This window comes from Silene latifolia, chromosome 6, assembly GCF_048544455.1.
Source record: "Silene latifolia isolate original U9 population chromosome 6, ASM4854445v1, whole genome shotgun sequence".
Lineage (NCBI taxonomy): Eukaryota > Viridiplantae > Streptophyta > Magnoliopsida > Caryophyllales > Caryophyllaceae > Silene > Silene latifolia.
The window spans coordinates 129,767,643-129,782,814 of NC_133531.1; positions in this window are offsets into that span (position 1 = coordinate 129,767,643).

The following is a 15,172-nucleotide window of genomic DNA, read 5'->3' on the forward strand; positions in this document are numbered from 1 at the left end:
CCTGCACATGATTACACGTGATGAGAACCACAACCAGATCAAGTACCCAAGTTCCGTAACTTGCGTGGTTAATCTCAATCATATGAATAAAAGTAGAAGAAGAAGACATACCAACGGGTTTAACGCGACCGCTTTTTATGTCCTCATGATAAACAGGACATGTGCGTCTCCAATGCCCAGTCTTGTGGCAGTGATGGCATTCCATGTTTTCATTCTTGCTCTTTGTCGTGCTTGATGAGGTGCTCGACTCACCAGGCCCACTCTTACCTGAACCCGACTTCTTGAACTTCGCCTTACCTACCATCGCTAGGTTTGCTCGAGCTTTGCCCTTACCCTTTCCCTTGTTTGTCACAACGAGAACATCGTTCTCATGCTCCCATGAACTTCATGTCCTTCTCGGTCCGTACGAGGAGGGAGTGCATTCATGGGGAGTTTTCTTCAAATCATTCATATAGTAATTCGCTCTAAATTGCGAATAACCATCGTGGAGTGAGTGAAGTATGCGGTCGATCACAATGTTCTCGCTGATCTTACAATCAAAGGTCTCCAGCTTCTCGACATTCTCAATCATGCCTTTGAGAATGTGGGCTAACAGTTGGCTCCTTTTCGAGTCTCGCATCAAAGAAGCGAGTGGTATGCTCATAGGTCACGATTCTTGGTGCTTTGAGAATTCCTTAGTGAGCGTGGTGAAAATCTTGTTCGCACCATGGGCTATGAAGCGTTTCAGCAAATTGGGTTCCATTGCAAAAATGAGTACGTTTTTAATCGCACCCGCTTCCATACAGAAATCATTAAACTTGGTGATTTCAAAGAACTCTAGCCGTGGGACCTGGGTTTGCCGGGATGGGCTCCAAGAGATATTTGAGCTTCCGCCAGCGGCAGCATTCCGTAATGCCGCCTCCCAGTCCGCGAAGTTTGATCCATCATTCTTCAGTCGAGTAGACTGATTCATCTAATTCATGAAGATCCGAAGCCAGGACTCACGGTCCAATGTGGCACTTGGCATTGGGTTATCGAGAACCACCATTTGATATTAGCAGTTTAAAAGTTCGTGATCTACACTGAAAAGAAAGAAAAACAAAACGAAATAAGCAACTCATCGAGGTGATTTAAGTCTATTTTAAAATTCATTTTAAACATGTAGACTCTCGCACTTGCATAATTGATCTCCTCAAGAATGATACAAGTGATCCCAAGATTCAATTTCAAGAAATTGATAAGCCAACTGCTTAGCTAATTCTTCCGTAAGAACTCTTGGTCGATAGATTTCCGTAAATCCTATCTATAGTCCACCACATCCACAGGATCGCACGAGTGACCATAGTGTTGAGATAAAATAGGTCAATCGGTTCCAACTTACCCGACGAAGAAGGGGTCATATTATGCCTACCGACGAAGAAGGGACTCATTGGAGTTTGACCTATAAAGACCGTTCTCAATTTTTGTTTATACGAGGAAGATCCCATCAACTAAATTATTATTCATATTAAGTGAACGAATAACTAGCGTCTGCGTGAATGAATTAATTTGGGTGATGGCTTATAATGAATCGTGTGACATACGAATGTCAAAGAAAACTAACTCGTGACCTCTATATGTGTCGGTTTTCATGCAATTATTAGGTGGTTTGGTTTTTAGGCGGAATATGATGCATACTATCGTTACGGAAAAATAAATAAAAGAATGCAATACGTAAATAAAAATTCCTAGTGTGGCCTATCCTAGTAAAATAAAACATAAAACAACTTTGGAATCCACCGTTGGACCCGAGAAGCTTGTCTTGATGTTCCATCTTGATCCAAGTAGCGGGAGTGAGCATCCGGTCTCCATCTTTGGTCTTCTCAAAAATTACAATTTAAAATTACAAATATAAACCTATTTACATTCTAATTAAAAACTGTAATTAAAAGAAATAAAATGGAGATACGAGATCTCAAAATACAACCAAGACCGTGTTCCATCATTACGGTAACACGTTCTACTAAGGCCACACTAAGTTACAACCGTTTGCAAAAATAAATAAATACATAATAAAAGGCATTCAAGGCATTCAACAAAACGATAATTAAATGCATCAACTAAAAACAAATTCATTCGTGACATAATTTCGTAATTATGTTAAATTTATCCAAACCACCTTTTAATGATTAAAATTCATGTGATAAAACCGCTTCTATCAATTTAATTTTAATCTAATACAAATCCGTTACTTTAAATACGCTTTAAAATAACTTAATGGTACGTGTGTGAACCGTTTCACAATCATAGCGAGTGTACAATATCCGTATAAAGTACATAATAAGGCCAAAAGAAAATTTAAAGCAAAAAGAATAAATTTTCAAAGTCGCCAAAACAAAATCCCTCGATCCAGGACAAAAGTGCTTGATCGAGGAACAAAGGGATCGATCGATCAACTGCAAGTCGATCGAGAGGGTTGCCAAAGAAAGTGCTCGATCGACTAAACCGGTGGTCGATCGAGTACCTTTATCAAGAAATCGCTTTCGATCGAGTACGAGGACATCTCGATCGAAAGCAGGGGTTTTAAAAGGGGTCGATCGAGTACAACGGGGACTCGATCGAGCAAAAACAAGACAGAAATAGCACTCGATCGAGTAGAAATACGCTCGATCGAATGCAAACATGGCTGAAAATTCAAAACCCTCGTGAAAACAGTTTGACAATGCAAAACCTACTTAGATTTTGATCAAAACCGCATAAAATCAATCCAATGAAAGACAAAACTTGACATATTGCTATAATCTCCGTATAAAATAACAATATGTAAAAGAACAAAATGAAAACGTAAACAAAAAAGCCGCAATGAACACACGTTTGGCTCGCACGGTTTTCAAAGCACGAAAACGCAAAAAAAAAAAAATTTCAGCCGAGAGAAAAAGTTGCTGCCTCACGGTTTTCTAGGCAATCCGAGATCGTCTCAAATCGTTTTTATGAAAAATCACAATGAAAATTTACGTGGCCTCGCTCTGATACCACTTGTGGGGTAATATCCGTATAAGACCCTTTAAATTTAGGACTATAACGTAAATTTAACATGTGAAATATGGTCATAAACGAAATACAACAATGAAACGATAAAGATAAAGAATCAACCTCGGGTCCTTTGATGCACGGCGTAAAGAACAGAAATCAAACGAGATTCCCTCCTAATTGTTGCACCCAAGATTTGTCCGAGAAATGCCCTTGTGCTAGAACGTGTTCTCCGATTGCCTTGCAATATTGGGAGAACTTGATGTGAGTTTTTCTCGAGATGTGAGATCTCGGTTTCAGAGAAAACTTAATCTCCAAAACCCTAATTATTTTTCACTAATAATGATTAGGTTAAACAAGAGGAGGAGCTCTCCTTTTGTTCTCCTAATCTCGGTTTGGCCGAGTGGATCAAGGAGGGAATGGGCTTCCGTTTTCTCCTTACGTTCAGCTCGTGGTCCGAGGCTAAAATGTATACGACGCGGTATATATTATAAACTGTCATCGGTTATCGGATATTAAAACATCAACTAATAACACGGATTAGTTGAATTATTAATACATGTCCGACAAAGACAATATTGTATAATTATATTCAATATACATTTAATTAAATATAAAACACTTATATTCAATTTTACGAATTAACCGTTTAATTCGTCTTAGCCATTATTATTTAATCCGTATTAAATAACATATCTCAACATCACATTTTGACTAAAAATTAGTCAAATAACTCGACTAATCGGTTAGTCAAAATTGGCATCTACATTTTCGTATTTTCATACTGTCACGTCTCTCAAACGTATCCTATAGGTGTGACTTTTAGGGACCAGTTGATCACCGCCATCTGTATGACAATAACGTCAAACTTATCTAGCAAGCCAACCGTTATTGATAAACGTGGATCAACTGATAATAATACCAAAAGTATGCCCTTTGATCCTTTTAGAGGTTTATAAGTCCTTGCACTAATTGTTAAGGACACCAACCCCAACAAGCTCCCACTTGTCCGTACAAGTGTATGTGCAATGACGTTATCCGCACTAACTGGAGGACACAAGCTCCAACAACTCATACGGCCACGCCCAAAGGAAGCCCCAGCACTGAACCCTGACCCAGAAGAAAACGCTCTAGCCTGATTGTGGTTGCCTTTTTTATGGCTAGATTGGTCACCACCTTCACTCTCAGCCTTTCTTTTCTCAACTGCTCTCTCCTGAGCCATCTCCACCAACCTCTCAGCTCTCCCAGCCCTCTCATAAGCTTCCTTAACATCAGTAAGGACTCCCACGGGTAGCTTATCCATGATCTTAGGGGTCAACCCCCTCTCAAACCTCAGCGCTAGGTTCTCCTCACTCAAACCCATGTCTTCAGCATACTTAGACTTCTCATTAAACTGCTTGTAGTACTCAGCCACTGACATGTCAGAAGTCATCCTAAACCCATCAAACTCCTCCCTCAACTTACTCCTCACATACTCAGGTACAAACTCCTTCCACATAGCTCTCCGAAACTCTTCCCAAGGTATAGCAGGTAAACCCTGCTTCGTGTACATCTCCCTAGCCATCTTATGGAGGTTCCGGAGTGTCAAGATAGCAGACACCCTTTCCGTGAGTCTAACACCCCCATACTCCAAGTGCCTTACCAGGATCACTCAGGTATAAAGATGCTACCATCTCGGTTGCCCGAGGCAATGATAATCATAAGACAATAACGAAACAACATTTAAATAGTATAACTTTAGTGAAAGGTTACAATCCAAAACCAAATATCAAAATACGGTTACAAGTTCTCAAAACCAACAACTAAAAGAAATGTGTGATAAACAAATCATGCTACAGCGGAAGACTCTATCATCAGACGGTGGCACATCCCAGCTATCCCATGTAACTCGACTCATACCTGCTCAATAACTGCTCACCATCCTCGAATGGATCACCACAGTTTTTAAAACAATAAACGGGGTCAGTACTAATCACACAATTTATATAAACCAACAACACAGTAAACAAACAGCTCAATCAGTACAGATAAACTCCGAACTCTAATCCCAACTCCACAATCCTGACTACACACTAAAGTGTGTAGCCCTGCCAGAGTGCCCATCGCAACAGGTCACTGCACGCTGCCAGTGGGGGACCGCAGCCGTACCCACCAAATCCCCGCTCATCTCCGTCGAGCGATAAACCCAAATTCCTTAATGTGCATATCCCTTCTGTGGCGGGTTCCACAGAAGGCGAATAATAGGCGTGAAGCCACTCCCGCAAGTGACTCCACTCAGCCAGGGACGTGCCCCGAAGAACACAGACAGATACAAACAATCACAACTACTATCAATCAACCAAATCCAGCAATCGTCACAATACGAGTATGATAATATTCAACAACCACAAAACACCAACAACACATTATGGGACTAATACCGAGTAGGAAACCCTACCCGGAAAGCAACACAATCAGACGATCTCACAGCTGATATCAAAAGGCTTCTTCTACGAATCCTCCTCCTAACATACAAACATATAATCACTACCAATCACGAAACACAACAAAACCCCCAAATCCCAATATTAAGGTTTAACTAACTTTAACGGAATACTATAAAAACAGTATATAGATCTTACCCTCGACGCAAGGATTGCAAAGGTACAAAGAAAGGTGAAATCCGACCTTCCAAGCTCCGGGATTTGTCAACAATGCGATTGATGCGAAGAACATAATTTGTTTTCTCTTTGAAAGTGATTAGGTTTATAAAAGTGTTTAAAGAAAGTGACGGAAGTAATTATATACCAAATTGCATTATTAACAAAACCCAACAAATCATCCCCAAAGAAACTGGGCTTACTCGATCGAGTAGCTGAGGTACTCGATCGAGTGCCCCCTACTCGATCGAGTATCAAGGTTACTCGATCGAGTACCCAACAGGTCAGAAACTATTTTTAAAACGCAACACACCCTTACTCGACAGAGTAAGGCCCACTCGATAGAGTACCCAGAGACTCATAAAACCGTAGTATTACAGTGAGCTCGATCACTCTCATCTCAGGGGCTATAGAAGGAAGGGTAACCGGGAAACTGGTACTGTGGAGGCACAGTCTACTCTGACTGAGTCTCAGCCACCCTCTCCCTCACTTTTCGTGGTCCTCTCCCTACCCTAGGCTGGCCATCCTCAGTTCTAGCACGATCCCCTTTCGTCGGCTCAGGCATCACCTCCAAGATATCCGGGTCGATCAGATAAACCTGCCTCTCAGGAGCCTCCTTCTCCTCATCCTTAGAATCGGCAGCCACTACTGCCGCCAGTAAAGGCTCGGTCACGGGAAGGTGCTCGGGAGTATGTATCCGCATCCAACTCATCCCCCAAACCCTCCATGCTAACCCAACACCCTCCAAAGTCCTCAACCATTTGAGGTCAAGAAAGTACTCGCGGTCCAAGGTCGACACTGCTGGGGTCAAGGGGATATGGGCCGAGGAGGCCACAAAGGTGGTGAGCCTCTCTGCCAGCCGAGTGGCAATGGCACCACATCTTAGAAAACGAGCATCAGAAGAGGCCATCAAGGCTAAGCTGGCACACACTATGTCCGGGGCAATGAAGGTGACTTTCTGAGACCGGGTGGGGTTAAGGTAGGCCGCAAGCAACATCACCTCATGTGAGTTTAACTTACTCACATCTTTCCTCTCATAAAGCAAACAGGTCAAAGCACGAAGAAAGATATTTAGGGTGACATGTTGAACATCATTAATCAACATGTTGTTAGAGGTGGGGGCGGGTTTGCCGGTAAAGCAAGGCATAAAGCTACTAGCTCCACACTCAGTCGGGATGTTCCTAAGAGCTCCCTTTGCAGGTTTAGCTAAGCCGAGGTGGGTAGCAAACATATCCATGGTCAAGATAAAACTGGTGTTCATGAGGCGGAACTCAACGGTCTGTTCCACCGCATCATACTTAAAAGAACTCATGAACTCAAGGGTCAGAAAGGCATAAGAGTGTTTCCGGAGGCGGTAGAACCCAGTCATACCCAAGGTCTCGAAGATATGCTTAACATTAGTCTTAATCCCCAGGTCAGTCAAGAGGGTTGTGTCAATACAACGGGTGGGTCTCATCCGTCGTCTTTGTAAGGCAACGAAAGCATCTCTTTGTGTACAGTCCACAAAGACAACTGAAGGGTACTCAGGCACTGCTGGGACCGTAGGTCCCCCACTCCCCTCACCTACCTCGGGTTCTCGGCATCTGTTTCAACACATAACTTAGACACAAAACAACACTTATTTGAAACATATAAACTTTCATATAAGGACATTTAAAAGTTTCTATGTATACACTTTCACCAAGCAATCCAGAAATTGCCATTATAGCTCTTAAACTATCATCAGACGATCTCACAGATGTCAAAAATTATGGCAAGTATGGCATCAATTAACAACACAACTACTTTTTTTCATAAAATTAAACCTTCAAAATAGCTTCACAAATAGACAAGTTTCACAAGAATGTCAGACGAATTTCAGTTTGGGGCACTTTTAAGACGGAGTTTTAAGGCGAAATTTTGAGTAAAAACCATCAAAATCAACTCTATTCATGATATATATATATATATATATATTTATATATATATATATAACATACATTACTCACTTTTCCCCCTTTCACATGCAAAAGGCAACCAAAATCCAATTTACAATCTCAAACCCTAGGAATTTCGAGACACTCATTCCCCAAAATTAATTCGATTTTTGTATAACTAATATCAATAATCAACAAATTAAAGCAAATAGACCATGTTACAACAATTATAAGCGAGATTTTATACATATAAACCGGATTTCACAACAAACACCAATTATCATACTTGTTTTTAATCAATTGAAAGCATAGAAAGAGATGAGCATTATTACCTTGAAGGATTGGCAAGTAAAGAGGGCGAAATAAATAAGTAAATACCAAGACTCAAAGCACCTAAAAACAAGGATTAAAGCAACTTAGAGAGAGATATAGAGGATAAGGGTTTAGGTGAATGAACGAAATAAGAAGAAAAGAATAGAGAAGAGGGGTTATGAATCCCGCAATTCTCCGGGTACTGTTCACTTACTCGATCGAGTAAGTGAGTTACTCGATTGAGTGGGCTCTACTCGATCGCGTTGGAGCTACTCAGTCGAGTTTTCGCTGGCAGATCCAACTTTTTCGACGTTATAACTTCTTAACTAGATCGAATGAGGTCTACTCGATGGAGTATGCACTCCTACTCGGTCGGGAGAAATTAAGAACGAGATCAAAAGTTACGAATTTTGTGTAACGATTTCCGCAAAACAACTCTTGTCGATTCCAAAGTAAATTTGGAAATCGTCACAGATTATTATATTAATTCACGACGTATTACTACTACTCAAATGCAACGCATCAATTTCATTCAACCAGGATACATGTTACTTCATTCTATAACAAATATTACGCGAACTATTGACTACACTACTAGCTTCCTCATGCACGCATTCAACACATTCCTTTACCTCTAATCATGCATTTGCAACTTCAACAATACAACTTTCAATCATATCACAACAGTTTATTAACTAAAGTACTCATCTTAGGTATGCCATATAATAAAAGCACTCAACAAATCATCCTTTGCAATCCTAATTACCACTTAACAACTTTTACCATCAAACGTAAAACTTACCATCCCTTATTGTACTCACATACCTACCAAGATTTACAACTTCCTATTATCATACATTCAAGACTCGCAACACTTTTATAAACCATCTCACATAGAGATGTAGAAAACGTTGTTATCACCATATCACACCACACTGTCACGTACTATAAGCATTCATAAAGACTCCATTATAAACATTTCTATCATAACTGCTATACACACTAGGCACAAAGTTTCCGACTCGAAACTCCCGTACCCGGTGACTGGCTTAAGCATAATGGGGCCATGATTTTGAAATGAGGGCGCCTATTCACCCAAAATCTAGCATCAGCTGGGGCTCCCAATATACATACACCAGGTTCATTTTATTAGACTCTCTACGTTCATTAGGCTCATTTGTTACAGGTTCCAAAATCGTCGCTCTGATACCACTTTGTGACACCCCCATACACTCAGGAGCCTTAACAAGACCTTCCCCAGCATATAAGGGTGTCACCATCAAGGATGCCCGAGGACAGTAATAATCAAATGTCGATAATAGAACAATTAAGTTATATTACAAGTGGTTAACAAAACTAATGATATACAAAAGGTACAACTCAAAACCACTATCTACTATGTGAACTACTTCTGTCGTGACTCGTGATAGACTCGTCCCTCCAAACACCCAGCTATCATCCAGACAACACCTGCTAAGAATGACTGCTCACCATAGTGGATCACGGCAGACACAACATAAACAAACAACAGACAAAACCACACAAGGTCAGCAACTGAAGGAAAAGACAACAACCACAGACACAACCACAGACACAATGCAAGCACAACAACACACACACACCACAACTCCTCCAACCAATCACCGTCAACGACTGTCCACTGGACTAGCCCTGCCAGTAGGGGACCGCAACCGTTCCCACCTATGCCCCGCTCATCAAACCGAGCGATAAACCCATGTCCATTAATGTGCACATCCCCTCTCGTGGCGTATTCCACGAAGGGCAAACTACGGGCATGAAGCCACTCCCGCAAGTGACTCCACTTAGCCGAGGACACACCTCGAGAACCAGAGATAACGATAAATAAAACAACACAACACCAGCCAATCACTACAATCAACCAAACCACATCAAAAGACACTCTAAACAACCAACACTACTGAGTAGGCGAACCTACCTTTAGCGCACAACATGTGGGAAATAATCTGTATACTTAAGGATTATAACGAATTTACAAGATGATTACGAGTCATAAAATAAAATGCATAAACAAAAGTAGAGAATGAAGAAACAACCTTCGGCCCTAGCAAAATCGGCCTAAGAACAATATCGCAATGATATTCACCTATCATTTGCACCCAAGATGATATGAGATATGCCCTTTGTGTTCTTGCTAGAATCGATCCCCAATTTCTGTAAATTATTTAGGGTTTTTGTTTTTGTGTTTTGATGATTGTGTGCTAGGTTAGAATTAGGGTAGAAATGATCTCACCTATCTCTTATTAAACCGAAAAAGAGAAGGTAAAATGGAGATCTTATTTTCCCCTAATTCGGCCCATAATACCGAAATAATAAGGAGTATTATTTCCTTATTTTCGGTTTTGGCAACTACCGAAAATGAGGATAAAAAATCCTTATTTTCGGTTATTCCAAAAATGTATAAAATGTGTTAAATATAAATTGTCATTTATATTATTCCGTATTAACAAGTCTACACACAACATCTTAAGGTTGATTTATTAATACGGGTCAATAATAATTTATTATGACAATATCGTATAATTATCATTCGCTGATTAAATATAACCGATTACATTTAATTACGAATTAACATATTAATTCGTCCAAGCTAACATTATATACATTAATTAAATATAACATATTATATTCAATTTTATTTAATTTGTGATTAATTCGTCTTAGCTAATATTATTTAATCGGCATTAAATAATCGTCTCATCAACACGTTGACTAACTGTTTAGTCATATATGGCATCAATGTGATTACATATCCATAATCACATCTCTCAAACACATCTTTTAGGTGTGACCTTTAGGGACCAGTTGATCACCGCCATTAGTATGATAATAACGTCAAACTTTCTAGCAAGCCAACCGTTATTAGGTAATCGTTAATCAACTGATAAAATACGAAGTATACCCTTGTGAACCTATAAGAGATTTATAAATGTTATCACACTAATTTGTGGAGGACACAAGCTCCAACAAACTCCCACTTGTCCTCACAAGTGTATGTGCGATAACCGATTCTCATATCCTAAAATTTCTCCCAGTCAATGTAAAATAATTTGCAAAATCCGTATTCACAAAGGTCGTATTTTACAAGCGATCATTATCAAGAGTGGTTTCCCCGACTAGAGAGTAACTTAACTGAGAAATGGCCATGCATTTCAGTTACAACTCCTCGAGTGGCCCTGAGAAATAACTATACCTGATAAAGGTTGGATATTTTCCTCAACTTGAATCCTGCAGATATAAGCACAATATGAAATGACCCAGAAAAAATCTACTTAGCCTCCAGTTACGGTAGACCGTGAGAAAGAAACCAAAGTCACCCAAAAACTGCCTTAATCTCAAGAGACAATCGATAGTCAAAAGAATCGACTCTAGGAACACAATGGATGTCCTATCCACGACCTAGCACCGAATGTTTTTAAACATTTAGGACTCCATTATGTTGTCACAAAAATTTGTCCTACGAGGTATATATCGTTATAATCTCGCATCTGTGATCGATCAGTCAACCGTTTGACTTATGGCTCGTTGAACCCACCATCAATCGACTGCACAATATAATAGCCAGAGTTATCAGCTCATTAAGGCGATTACGGACCAAACAAAATATAATGTAACTCAGTTCACTGATACCGTCATCAGGTACCAAAAATAAATACCTAAGTTACAACTAACAGAAGTCAGCGGCAAGTAGGGTCGATCTCCACAGGGAGGCAAAAATGAGATTTATTTGTCTAATTTTAGTCTATGAGTAACGGGTCACAATGTGGGGGTTTGAATATGATTTCTGACTAAACTAAGAGATTAAGGCAAGAGAGAAAGAATTAAGGGAAATTAACAGAAGGAGAAGGGAACTAGGATTTCGGGTCATCAATAAACGTCAGTCAATTGCAGCTAAGGTCACAGATCAGTCGATGTGTCAGTCTAAGGGGCAACAAATATCTCCTTTTCGGTCTCAATTCGCCCTAAAATGCTATTAGCTTAACTTTCGCCCTCACTAAAGCATCCTATTGTTCACTGCAGGTCTCACCTATTCCAACCTTTCGGTCCAGGTCAAGTTTTACCAATATTAAAAGGCTAATTGTGTCGACTCAACTAGTAGGATACAGTTAAAGCAGTGATTAAACAACATAGACATAACTACAACGACAGACCTATAAACCTAATTAGCAATTAACATCGGTCTACTGAATCACCTAATCCTAGCAAGAGTATTTAGCTAGACATGGGTAAAGGGAGAACGAGAATAAAAGAATTAAGAACAATAAACATTAATTAAATAAAGGGAAAGAGAGAAAGTTACAGTAGAAAGATCCGGAAATGAGAAAGTAATATTCAACAGTGGAAAAGGGAAAAAGTAACGTATGTGGTAAAATTCCAGAGGAGAAGCCCCCTAAAACTGACGTCCTAAATTCCTATTTATAAGAAAATAGGAATTATTTAACCTAATGACGGAAATAAACTAAAAAGACCAAGCCCATAAGTGAATCCACTCGATCGAGTGATTTAAAACCACTCGATCGAGTAAACTAAAGCTTAAACCACTCGATCGAGTAGAAAATCTACTCGATCGAGTAAATCCTAAAATGCAACTACTCGATCGAGTAGAAAAAGGACTCGATCGAGCATAATTTTACTCGATCGAGTACTTTCCAAAGAACAATTTCTCGCTTTGCGCCTTTGAACTTCAAACGGCTGCCATTTCTTCGTTACTTGGGCAAACAGGGCGATTCCAGTGGCGTTGGAAATCTAAGAGGACAAGCTTTCATCTCCAATTGTAATCACCTGAATATCTGTTGTATACCTCGAGATATGGCTCTTCAAATTAGGCATTAGCAATTTGAAGTTCTTCCTTTGCTCGCCTAGCTATCTTTCTTCTTTGCGCATCTCAAAATAGCTACATTCCCGCTCCAAATTCACTCTTCCTCCAAATGCATGCTAAACGGACGGTAAAAGGCTCGATTTCACTACTTTCTGGTTCATTCATGCAAATAAGACAAAACAAACAAAAGTAGCATATTCGGGGCATTTCGTAGCATAAACTACGATAAAAGCATGGAAATACGTGCATAAAAAAGCCTAAAAAGACTGTATAAAATGCACGTATCAAATCTCCCCAAACCAAACCTTTACTCGTCCTCGAGTAAACTAAAATGCAACTAATGGAACGGAAATGATAACTCAGAGCTAGCTTAACTTGTCTACTTGAACCAGTTTAATGCAACAAAAACTAACAGTTATAGCTAAGCAGTCAATACGCAAACGAGTTATAAGTCATTCGTAAATATAGCCAACCTATCGACCTTGCAAGACCAACAAAATCGGACTCTCTCGTGGTCACTCTTCTCTCATGAAGCAAAGGGTGAATGTTATATGTAAAAGAGAGAAGGAAAGACAAATCAATCACCTAATGCGACCTACATAGCATGCATGCAACAAAAATGAAAGACAATTCAAGTACTAATGCACACACTCCAACCAATAATGTCCGTCACAGCCGAGGGCTTACAAATAATATGGGAATAGTGAGGTTCATGTGAGAAAAGGCAAAACAAGTTATGGTAATGTGGAGGTAAAAGCGTCAAGCTAGTTCCTAACAGGACCATATAAGACCGTCCGAATCTCAACCGACTGAAAAACTAAGTACAAGTGCCCTTCATTTGGCACAAAGCTCACTAAACTCAAACACAATCTCCTCAAAAATATAGAATAAGAGTGGAGGAGTCAGACGGTCACAAACTTCCTTTTTTTAATAAATCGAATGAACTAATGAAACAAATCAACTCTTTTTTTTCAAACTTCTTTTTTTCTCTTACATTTCACGTACCTGCACTTTCTTTTTTTCATTTTTCATTTTTTCTCTTCTTTCACGTTTTCTCTTCTTTTTCCTTTTTCAATTCTTTTTTTCTTTTCCTCCTTCCTCTATTTACACCAATCGCATACAATGAGATATGAGCCAAATCACAGACGGAAAATCATACCACAAAAGAACATACTAAACTAGCTTGACTAGGCAGGCTTAATTTGGAATGTAGCTAATGGGTCAAAAAGGCAAGTTTTGGCTAATGTGGAGCTAAATGGGTGAAAAATATAAGGAAAGGGAAATTTGCAAACACCTCCCTGCATGTGACACCAACCACAAACCCGAATATGTGCATTTGACAAGAAATTGAATGTCATAAAAGTGCAAAAAAAAGATGAACATGCTATGCAAGGAGTACTACTCTCAATTCCTAATGAACTGGTCATGAATGTCACCAGTTATGGGCTCTAAAACTCAGAATTTATCAAGTAGTTTGCCAATTTATCGAGTCAAGTCTAAAAGATGACTATATTTGAACAGAAACTCGTAGACTATGCATATGACAAAGCTAATAACTATCAATAAAAGTGCAAGGCGCAAGTAAAATGACAAGTTATAGTGCAATTTCATCACGGAAATCTACCGTTCCGACTCAACCTATATGCAAAAATAAACGTGAATATTTTTTTAATTTTTCGAATTTTTTAATTTTTAGGGAATTTTTGAATTTTTATGGAAATAAACAACAATGCAGACATAAATTAAATGTGATAACAGAAATGCAATAAAAACAAGATACAGACACAGATATGGATGCATAAGCTCCCTAAACCAAACCGTACAATGCCCTCATTGTACCAAAACATGGAAAGGAAATGCAAACTAAAAGAGAAAGAGAGTAAATACGGAAAGCTCACAAGATTGCGCGAATAAGGGACCTCCCAAACCCAAAGAACATGGGAGGTCACTAATAGCTCCGAAACATCGTCACAAGAAGCTAATCCAAGCAATGGGTGTCCAAAACAGCTCGATCGAGAGGAATAGTGGTCGATAGAGTAACTTTTTTTTTTTTTTTTTTTTTTGCAGGTACTCGATCGAGTAGAAAAAGTACTCGATCGAGTGATTTCAGCAGCAAAAGCTCTCGATCGAGTACAAAAAAGTACTCGATCGTGTGATCCTTAGTATATTCCTATAAAAGACGCAATAAAAACAGCCCGTAAAACTAACAAAGCAAACATACTGATTTAGTCTATGGTAAGAAGACCAATTATTACACACAACTGAAATAAAATGCAATGTTTGAAAAACAACTAAAAATAAATCTCCGGGTTGCCTCCCGGGTAGCGCTAGTTTCAGACAGGTCCCAGCTCGACCTTCTTTTTCATCCAGCTGCTCTAATTAGCCTGGTCAAAATAGCTCAAAGCTCGCAGCAACCTGTCAAATAGTTGCACATGTGCTACACAAAACTGTAAGTAGCA